The sequence below is a fragment of the Abramis brama genome (genome assembly GCF_963993115.1).
Source record: "Abramis brama genome assembly, chromosome: 4".
Taxonomy (NCBI): domain Eukaryota; kingdom Metazoa; phylum Chordata; class Actinopteri; order Cypriniformes; family Leuciscidae; genus Abramis; species Abramis brama.
This window is the reverse complement of record NC_139966.1, coordinates 48,397,015-48,409,204: the sequence shown is the minus strand read 5'-3', so window position 1 is coordinate 48,409,204 and position 12,190 is coordinate 48,397,015.

Here is a 12,190-nt window from a genome sequence, read left to right as displayed (position 1 = left end):
TGTAATACGGGCAGATGAGGCCTAAGTGCGTCATCGGAAAAATAGCTCTTTGCACATACAAATTATATGTGCTAAAGTAAGACGAAATTTCAGTAAAAGGAAAAAAAATGTTTAATGTTGTTTATATGCAGACTAACTGCTCTAATGATGTATATTTTTTTAAAGGAATGTCTAATTGTATTTTTGGCCTTGTCTTTGCAAGGTTGGGTCTTTTCTTTCTTTACTTTTTCCCTTTTTTCTTGTTATTTTCTAATTCTTTTCTACTCTTTGTCATTTCTGAGTCGGATGCTGCACATCTCCTGGACACCGGACGATTTTGACCGTTCGCAAAGACCCGCCCCCCTTAGTTACTGTCGCTATGTCCGACAAGCTACGCCGTTCTCATGCCACACCATGTTCTCATGCAGTGAAAAATACATCGCGGAGTAGAGAGGAGACTGACAACACGCTGACAGACAGGACAGAGCAGGTTACTTTTCGGTTACGTTTGATATTAAACATATTAAACAAAGTCTCACCTTTCAAATTTGGTCATTTTTAAAAAGAAATTTTAACAATAAATACCGTTTTGTTGCTCTTTAATGTGCCGTGACAGATCGCTGTAGAGCATCAGTTAAAGCTGCTCGTGAACCGATCATCTCTTCCTTCTAGTTAATTTATAGCCTCAAATAAACATGAACAAACACAAAAAGGAATGTTGTTTTAACCACAGAAAGGCGTCAGTACACTCCGTTTTTCAAGTTCAAATCCTCCTATGTTAATCTACTAACTCTCCTGACTGCTTTGTCGGACAAAATGGCGGATGGCGAAGTATGATTGGTCAGATCACCTGTCAATCAAGCTCCCTGCGAAGGGTCAACATCGGGAAAAAAAAAACCGTTGCGAGCGGGAACTGGCGAGCCATTTGCCCATATAAGGAAGGACCGAGCTTGTGAATCAAGGAACGAACGGAGTGGTATGATTGTGCACACATCTGAATTGAACTGTGTTGATCCGAGATACATTGCGGAAGAAGGATCTCGTGAGAGCGGCATTCGAACTGGAACTGAGAATTAGTGTGTATATAAATTATATACATATATATATAAAAAGAGGAATCTGAATGGTATTGAATTTGAGACTGCTAATTAAGCAGTACATTTTGACCTGTGATTTTATTTTCTGTACTGTTATTTTTTTTTTCCTTTCAAATTCCATTGTATTTCATTTCAATTCATTTTGATTTTATATTTTATTTTTATTTATTTTTTCTTGGAGAACGAGAGTAAAAGGTATTCTTAAAGGGTCATCAATTGGAAAGATTGTATTTTAATTTAAAACGTTTACTTAACCTTAAATAAGCCGATTAGAAACAAATTGAATAAATAAGTAAACAAATAAATCATATACATATATTAATAGAATAAGGGTCAATTAAATGTATTAGCTTGAAACTAAATAGGTAATAAAAAAGAGAGAAACAATAATAATTATAAACTAAATGGGAAATATAAATTAGGGTTATATTAAGGTTACATTTATTGTTCCACGGCAAATCCTTGCTGTTCTCCTGGTCATTATATATATTTTTTTTTTTCTTTCCCCACTGTGTGATGTGATGTGATGTTTAAAAATTTCACTGCTTTAATGTTTAATTCCTTAATACATCATCCCAAATTTTCTAACGCAACGAGTGCTTGTCATAAATTCTTTCTCCCCTTGCTGTTAACGCAGTCTCTTGAGCGATTCTGGTCTTCTGGTCACTGGTCCAAATTTTGAAGCGGTGCACTTCACGCTCATTTGCATATTTCGCTGTTTGTAAGTGAGGGTTGCACTGTCGCCGCGACGCAGGTTACAAGCACTACACCAAAAAGCTTTTTTTGTCCCATTTTAGCTGATGTCCCGCTTTTGCTGACTTCACCCTAGTTCAATTCATATCACATTAAAGGGGGGGTGAAATGCTATTTCATGCATACTGATTTTTTTACACTGTTAAAGAGTTGGATTCCCATGCTAAACATGGACAAAGTTTCAAAAATTAAGTTGTACGTTTGATGGAGTATTTCTGTGCCAAAAATACTCCTTCCGGTTTGTCACAAGTTTCGGAAAGTTTTTTTCGAGTATGGGCATGTGTGACGTCAGATGTGGCGGAATTTCCTTATATGGGTCCTAAGGGCACTCTCCGGGACCAGAGCGACGACGAGCGAGAGAGCGAAAGCAGCAGTACGCCCATCAAAGCTCTGTGCTCGCTGCTAGTGCATTTCGACAATGATTGTTTTATAAACAAGGCCCAGTTCGACGCCGGATTTGCAGATCGTCTAATGCTTAAGGATGGAGCAGTCCCAACGATAAAGGTTAACGGTCGTGCGTTGGAACCGTGAGTAAAACTGCTTCAAATGTCTGTGTGTTGTTAGCTATCGGCGCGTAAGCACAGCCCACACGGCACGCCTCCAGCCGCTCGGTTTTTTTCGGAAAGACTCGGAACAGCCTATCTTTCTTTTATAAATATAATAAAACTAAAGACTTTTTGGAGATATGAAGGATGCAATACTACTCTATAGGTACTTAAGATTAACATGAGATTGACTGAAACTGAGTGTTTCACCCCCCCTTTAATTTTACTCTTTGTCTGTCTTTATGAAATAGGCTGTTGCACGGGACATTCTAAAACGCTTAACGTGAAAAACGCTTAACGTGGCTTACTGTACTAAGACATTGATATTAAATTACCAAACTCTGCACACATAATATGTATATACCATACTATGTATAAAAAATAAGATAAGCCCAGAAATTGAACGCAACGCGTTTAATTACACGTTATGCATTTTTCTCCCATAGAAAACCGTTATAAGAAAACGCTTAACGTGGCTTACTGTACTAAGACATTGCGTTGCGTTCAATTTCTGGGCTCATCTGAGTTTTTATACATAGTATGGTTTATTAATATGATGTGTGCAGAGTTTGGTAATTTAATATCACAGTACAGTAAGCCACGTTAAGCGTTTTCTTATAACGGTTTTCTATGGGAGAAAAATGCTTAACGTGTAATTAAACGCGGTTCAGTCCGACCAGGTGTTCTTGCTACTGTAGCCTAATTACCGAAAGTTACACTGTAAAATCGCTTTAATTAGGCAGTACTTTCCGGGCTGTAATCTAAAGTAATCTTACCAGTTTAGCAACATTTATAAGTAACTTGTTTCATGGAGTAGGCTAGAGCTCATTTCACTGCACATTGATTTTACACTTTATCTGCTGTTGTAGCCTTATGGTGTGTTCACACCAAACGCGAATTTAATTATTTGCGCGAGTAGATTACATACAAAGTCAATGCAAAGACGCGCATAGACGCGAATTCGCGCCGGGCGACGGAAAAATGACGGAAAAATTATGGCAGAAATAAATTGTGTTGTTGTTGTTGATGATGATGATGTCACACTCCTTTTCGCGGGATGTTTTTTCGCGAGTGACGCGGACGCGCGAATGGATTCAAAATGTTCAAGCGACTGTTTTATGCTTCTGCGTCAACTCGACGGCGTAGCTACGCCGTCACTCCTACGGCGTCGTGGCCGTTTTATAGTTCTGCGTCGGGTTGCGTTGCATCGCGGTGCATTTCACCGCCAGAACGCTAGGGGGGTGTGGGGTTCGCGAATCTCTTTGCTAGTTTGTTTTGGTTCAGTGCGCCGGTTCCGCTTGTTAATTTCCGATGGCGAGCGAAAGAAAGAGAGAGTGTTGTTGCAGCTGGAGCTAATCGATGTTGAACAACAATGTTCCAGCGTCTTTCAAAGCTATATGTGTGTGTATCAGCCAGAGAGCTTAACGAAATTATACTGCAGTAATAAAAATAACCATATAAGAATGAATATTCTCCTCACAGAGCGATGAGCGTGTTCCTCATCTAACGTTATATTTCGGATTCACAGTGCGTGTTCCACTGCGATCCATGATAAACATCATAGAAGCCTTATATGTATTTTAACAAATGATTTTATTGCAAATGTTTAAATCGCAGAAGAAAAATAAGTCTCCACATGGAACTGTGCCATGGCAGGATAATGTAGTGTCCCGTGGCAGACTTTGGTTAATTACTGTATATCCATGATGTAACCATGAACATTGTATTGTAAATAAACAACAATCTTTTTTGCAAAACAAACGTTGATTTATTTATTGATTGATAAAAAAAGATAAATGAATATGTAAATATATACATATATATTAACACAATAAAAAATAATAAAAAAACAACATTTTATCACCCATACATAGGCCTATGCATATATTTTTGTGGGTTTTATACAAGAATTGAGCAGTATAAAAATCAAAATTTTAGATTGCAGAAATAATATATTTGTGTGGTCAAAATATCTCACCTTGTGTATAATTCTAACTGCTCGTTTTTGGAGTAGTGAACTTTTATAATTATTGCCCCAAATTTCTATACAATAAGTAAGAACATAGAAGAATAAGAGAAAAAGAACAAAGGGCAAAGTTTTAAGTACAATTAAAAATATAAATAACTTTAGTAAATAAAAAATATATATAAAAAAAACTTGATCCATCGTTGAACACAAACAGTGCAGTGTTCACTTTAAAAATGTCGCTATAGCGGGAGGGGGAAACCGGAAAAGCTACACTCCGGAAATAATGTATAAGCTGACCAATCACAGCCCTTGGGGTCTGCGTCGCCTCGACGCGTAGTTACAATTTTTTGGAGGTGCGCGTCGAGCTACGGCGGAGGGGTTGGAGAGGGGTTCGCGTCGACGCAGAGGGGTCCGCGGAGGTACGCCGTCGACTCGACACAGAAGCATAAAGCCTTGTTTAAGCCCAATTTATACTTCTGCGTCGAACTCACGCCGTAGCTACGTCGTAGGCTGTGTGTAGCGCGCGTACCCTTCGGCGTACCCTGACGTGCACCTCTCCAAAAATGTAACAACGCGTCAACTCTACGCGGACGCAAGCGCTGTGATTGGTCTGCTAGGACCGCTCCCTCGGGTTTCACATGCTCCCTCTGCGCGCGTCAACGCGGACAACGACGCAGAAGTATAAATGAAAACCAATGCGTTGCCTACAGCGTAGAGGCTCCGGCGTAGGTCCGACGCAGAAGTATAAATCAGCCTTTATACTTTCGCCTGGCTCCGCAGCGCGAGTCTCCGCAGACTGCGCGCGCACCTCCCCAAACGGACGAGGCATTTATACTTGACGCGCTCGCCGTTGTACTATTCTTTGAAACGATAGGGGGCGACTCGAGTAATTGTCCTCTAAACCATCAGGAATCAGCGGTGAGAAGAAGAAAGGTATACACACGTGACAATGTTTATTTTAGTACACGCCACCAATACCACACTACAAAAAGAATCGTGTAAACCCTGAGATTATTACTCGTTACAATAAAACAAAATATATGGATATGAGAATGTGTATGCAACATAACTAAATTAACGATCTCTTACATATTTCCTCATTTCACTAAACATTTCATTAAGTTTCATGAACATTTTTATTAAACATGGACCTTTATGTTCATTAAAAATACTTCTTATGCTATTGTATGCTCATTTTTTAAATGTAAGCAACTCATTTAGACGTGCAAACTGGGTGCCGGTGTGGTGAGAAGTTCGAGCTCGGCCAGATTCGTCTCGAAGTCGTGCATCTTCGGATGCGGCGCCGCGCGCGTTGTTACAAAAAATGTCGCGCACACCGCCAGGCGAAATTGGGTCAACGCGCACGACCGCCCACACCGCAATGACGTCATTTTTGCCGCGCGCACCTTCGCGCTCGTGCGGACGCGTCGAGTATAAACAAGGCTTCAAACAGGCTTAACGGTGCGTGTCCACTACAGCGGCAAAATTCCGCTCAGTGCCGCTGGAAACGCTATAACGCCTCCGCTTTGGGGTGTGTCTGTTGCGAGTGTGTTTAATCTCTGTTTTTTACAACACACACACAGTATAATTATTAGATATGCACACGATTACATTTAGAAATAGGCAAGCTTTGTTTCCAAATGCACCAAGCAGATATCCTTTCAATTTTATAAACTTTTATGAACCCAGTATAATCATAATGAACACATCCAAAATAAAATCTTTAACATGTATATGACAACTGCAAAGCGTCTAATTTGTAAACAAAATGATTTACGCACTAAATCCAGCATAAACTCCGGCACAATTTGCATATTTTTAAACTCTCAAAACAGACGTCACATCCCGAACCTCACAGCAATTGGCTGCCGACCGCGTTTTTCGCTTGGTATTTGCATGAAGTCGAGAACTGCCCAACCTTTTGACGCTCTCGGTCGCTCTCAACGCTTTCTCCGGTCCGCTGTCAATCCCAAAATGCACTGCGCGAGCGTGAAGCTCGACTTCCATAGGAATGAATTGAAAACGCTCGCTCCGCTCCGCTCGCAACGCGCCAGTGGACACGCACCGTAACTAGACGCGAATCTGACGCTCTATTCACGTTTGGTGTGAACGCACCATTATAGCCTATGCACAGAGTGACAGAATGTATGTAGGCTTAATCTAATGACACTCTTTAGGGGGTTTTAATATAAGGGTTTTCACTGACAATTTTTTTAATTTGCCCTATAATATTGGATATTTTGCCTTTGAGTCAGGTCAGCATGTACATGATGATGCTTTATTCTAGAAGAAAATGGAAACATTTAGTAGGCTATAGCCTACTATCATATATATATATATATATATATATATATATATATATATATATATATATATATATATATATTAGGCTATAAGTTTCCTTTTATAAATTGCAGGTTTTTCACGCCATCTTAGGCGTCGTCTGACGGCGGCTAGATTTAGGCCTACAGTGCATTTCGGGGTGGTGGCTGTTTGGTATTTTAACATAAGTAGCCTACATGTTTACATGTTTTGCCAATTGCTTTATCAACTTACTATATAAACCTATATAGAAGTAATGCATTGAACATTGTTTTTGTATTGTTTAAACGTGAATATGAAATAAAAATAGTGAATAGGCCTACATGTTGTGTTTGTGGTATAGGCCTACAGCCGCGGATCAGTTGCACACTGCAAACGCATTAGGCTATGTGAAAGTACAATAGCGCGTTTCTAACCATTTTCTAAAGAAAATATATTTAATTTTTGAATAAATCGCAATAATGTATATTTTAATAACGTTATAGATCCTTAATAATCCATAATAAAGGACTAAAATTAGAATGTATTCTGTTTGAATCTCATCTCTGTCTCATGCTTCATCAGGTCAGGGGTTTGCCTTCAAAAGGAAGGAGAAAGTAAGGCATGAATACAACAAACTTCTTCGAAAGGAGAGGAAGAAAAATCAAGCATCAAAAGTTCAGTTAGAGGAGAAATATCCCGAGCATCTGAGACATCTGTACCTGGCTGAAAAAGAACGACTAGATGAAGAAGAACAGGAGAAAAAGAAAAGATGTGAAGGAAGAGCACTGGATAAAGAGACAGAGTCAGATGATGAACTAAACATGGGGTCGGATTCTTTAGATTCTCCTGAGAAACATGTCTTAAACACAACGACTGACCAAACTACTGATCCTGATCCTGATTCATCTAATAAACCAGCACAGTCTGACAGGTACAGTAACAGATGAGTGTATATACATACACAGTGCGTGTGTGTGTGTGTGTATTATATTCAAATAATAGTCCATTTGCATCAGCAAAGCCACATTCCTGATTTGTGTCATCAGCTCCCATAAGGCCCCATTCATTCAAAGGAAGCATAAAATGTCTTTGTATCAAAAGACAAAGCAAGAATATGAGAGGATGAAGGAGGAACATGCACGAAAAAGAGAGGTGAGGCAATAGAAACTGGCCAATATAAAATGATTACATCTAACAAATGTATACTCAGTGCTAGAGTCTACAAATGCAGTTCTTTTACTCAGTATGATGGAATTGTTGTACAGTTTTCCATTTCCTAATGAATCTCCTGTGTGATGTCATTAAAGGGATAGTTCACCCAGTAATGAAAATTCTGTCATCATTTACTCATCCTCATGTTGTTCCAAACCCACAATACTTTCGTTCATCTTCGTAACACAAATGGAGATATTTTAATGAAATCTGAGAGGTTTCTGTCCCTCCATTGACACGCAATTACCACTTTGAGCTTCAAAAAGGTCATAAAGAGATTGTAAAACTTTAGTTTGAATTTTCTGAAGAGAAAATTATGTGATGAATGGATTTAATTTAGGATTTTATTCACATATAAACATTCAGCAACTCACACATCAGTTGTGGTAAACAGAAGCTCAAGCATGTGAGAAATAAATAATGAGGTTCATTCTCGTGTTACGCAGCACGTTTGAGCTTCAGCAAGAACCAATGAGGTTTGTTCTCGTGCGTCAAGCAGGATCTGTTGAGCTTCTGTTTATGTTCTCTGATCAATGTTTATATGTGACCCTGGACCACAAAACCAGTCACATCTGTACATTTTTTAAATTGAGATTTATACATCATCTGAAAGCTGAATAAATAAGCTCTCCATTGATGTGGTTTGTTAGGAATATTTGGCCGAGATACAACTATTTGAAAATCTGGAATCTGAGGGTGCTCAAAACATTGAGAAAGTCGTCTTTAAAGTTGTCCATTTATGTTGCCAATTTTGCTGCATTCACTCACAAAAATAAATGTTTTCTATATTTACAGTAGGAAATTTACAAAATATCTTCATGGAACATGATCTTTACTTAATATTCGAATAATTTTTGGCATAAAAGAAAAATCAATCATTTTGACCCATACAATGTATTGTTGGCTATTGCCACAAATATACCCGTGCTACTTGTAACTGGTTTTGTGATCCAGGGTCACATATGTGAATCATATAAATAATATAAAATGATCGTGTCTCTTGGTAGTTGCGTGGACTGTCAATGGAAGGACAAAAATCTCTAAGATTTCTTTTAAAATATCTTCATTTGTATTTCGAAGATGAACTAAAGTCTTGCAGGTTTGGAACGACATGAGGGTGTGTAATTGATTACATTTTTTTAATTTTTGGGTGAACTAAGCCTTTAAGTAAGATCCATTATGTCATGTACATATACACATTTTCACCACCCTTTCATTCTTTGCCTAAATGATTGACACATGTTTTATTATGTGTGTCTCTGTAGGAAATCTTGAAAGACAAATCTCAGTGTGAGGAGGCTCTGAAGAAATACAAGGGAAAGAAAATGGCAACATATCAGCTGTTGAAGAGAAAAACCAAGAAGGGTCAGCCCAACCTCAACCTGCAGATGGAGCTATTGCTGCAAAAGATTCAAGCGCAGCGCAAATAACTCACATCAGACTTATAGGCCGCTGTACGTGAGCTGTATCGTTCAGTTTCGTTCCGACAAACGGGGCACTAATTTTTCTTTTGCTCAATATGTTCAACGTTAATAAAAGGTATCCAAGCAAAAAGTTCTCCACGCATTATCCTGCAGTTAATGAGAAATTGTAATTTATTGGCGCACTATATTGACTGCGTATTGAGACATATAAAACTGTTGAGCTAGATTTTCAACCAATCAGCATCGAAAATGTAAGTAGGTCACAGCCGAAATCAAGCCAATATCACTACGCACATGTAAACATGGAGGAGGACGTAAGCAGCGCATCTTCATCTGATAGCGGCGATCAAGCTCGATTAACACCCGTAAAGTGTATTCTTCATGTCGGAAAAGATGGTGGGAAAGGTCCGCAGCCCTTTACTGAAGTCCGATGGGAAAAAAATCAAGCATAGGAATAGCTCAAAACGTCGGACACTATGGAGCTAACGTTAGCTATTGCTAATAAACATGTTGCCCTCCTGGACAAACCGGTCTCTGATGTCCCAACAACTACGGGTTTCACCCGCCCTGCTATCGGCGTTTTATAGACGCTTGACTTGTGTGCATGTGTGTGATGGGTAGATTTAGGGGTCGGGTTAGTGTGTGTGTGTGTGTGTGTGAGAGAGAGGGAGATAGGCCGCTGTCGGTAGCCTAAAAGAGGCCTAGAAATAGGGTTTCGTTCCACCAAGTGGGGCACTACCTACTTTTTTAACATCAGAAATATATAGAGATTCCTTAGGAAAAAGTTCTCCACACACAACCTTGCAGTTTTTGAGAAAAATGATGCTAAAGGTGCCCATTTTGAAAAAAAGGGAAAATATAGGGAATTTTGCACTTTCAAACCTGTTTATCATATAAACCCAAAAATGCCGAATTACCACTTGAAGTACAAAATAAACCAGTTTGAAATGTGTGATATACCTGAATCTAGGGACAGTAAACATAAGATTATCAAGAAAACTTCTACTGTAGCATTAACATCCCAATTACTTCTCATTATGTTGTTCCAATTCAAAGGTAATATTTGAGGTAAAATCTGAATAACAAATAGAATTAAGCCAAAATATAATAACAGAGCTGCCAACTCTCACGCATTCACCGTGAGACTCACGCAATTGACACTTTTCACACGCTCTCACGACACATCCATTTTCTCACGCACAGAAAAATCGCGAAGCAAAGAGGACACGGAGACCGACATACTAGACAGAGCAGGGGCCCGTATCCCTAAAGATTCTGAGAATCCTCTCAGAGAGCTCCTAACTTAACCTAAAAATTCCTGGCACATAGCGTCTCTCAAAAAGCTGTCTGATGCCACTCTCGGAGAGCATTCTCGCATCATGTGTGGAGCCTGGCCATTTAGCCACAATGTCCAAAATCTTACAGGCCGCATTGAACACTATTTGCACATTGATGCTGTGGAAATTCTTCCTGTTAACAAAGACAGCCTCGTCCTCTGATGGCGCAATTATTCTCACATGTGTTCCATCAATTACACCCACAACGCCAGGGAATCCTGCAATGTCCATAAATGCCCTTTTATGTGTGTGTAAAGTGCGGGCATCCAGCGGGAATGAAACAAATTGTGTCACAATATTAGGTTGTGACAAAGCTGTCAGTGTTTGGGTGATGACTCTGCTGACGGAGGATTGGGACAGACCCAAGTCATCACTGCTGCATTGTTGCATTTTCCCTGTTGCCAAATACCTCAGGGTTGTGATTACTTTCTTCTCCGGTGTAATAGCGTTGTGGCGTCGAGTTGGTGAAGTAATTGCATCTCTAAGGAGATCCACCACAAACATGATTCCTGCACGATCCAATCTGTAGCGTCTCAATAATTCCCTGTCATCCAGTGTTTGCAGGACATCTCTCCTGCCTCCTCTGTTGGCCATTTTGTGCAGCTGCTTAGGGGAACTCCTAAGCCACTAAAAGTCCTCTTCCCTGCTCTTAGCAGATCTCGCCTTAGGAGCCCTTTTAAGCGCTAGGAATCTTGAGGAATAGCTTTTATATTAACTGGGATTTTCGTGTCACTTTTAGGGGAAATTCTAAGATAACGTCATTACTCTGAGAATTTTCTTAGAATTTGGCCGCTAGGAGCCACTTTTTGCACAAAAATTCTTTAGGGATACGGGCCCAGGTTAGTTATGATATGAAAAAAATCTCAGCTCTCAGATTCTGTCAATTTTATTACGAAATTCAAACAATAAATACCGTTTTGGTGTTTGTAACCCTAGCGGCACGTGACCCGATCATCTCTACTAGCTAATAGTAAATAAACACGAATGAACAATGTTGAAAGAAACAGTACAGCTTACCGAAATGTATATTCTTCATACATAATATCGATCAATCAATCAAACAAAGGGGTCAATAAAACAGCTGGAGAACAATTATGTCACATAACATTTACCTCAGGAAAGCCATGTAATGACCATAATATAGACATGTTAGTTGGCTAGAAAAAGAGCTATATGAGAGTATTTTGCTAAATATGTGTACTATATTACACATTTATTATATTTGTACTTATATCATTAAATAAAGTTATTATAATAAAAAAACGCATTATATTTGAGTTATTTTTAACCTTAAATAATACTACCAGCTGATAGGGCTGTCTGTCTGTATGTAGCCTATGTATTTTTTTTTCTTGAGAAAAATGAACGCCTATCTTGTGTACCTAATATTTATTCAAATTAGTCCATATTAAATCAAATCACAAGAATTGAATTGAAATCGTGAAATTTGTTTCAAGAAATTTGTAAAAAAAAAAAAAAAAAAAACTAGCTTACCAGAAATTGTACCATATAAACATTGTAACATGTTGTCACTAAACCTAATACAATTCAGTTTAGTTACTAAAATGTT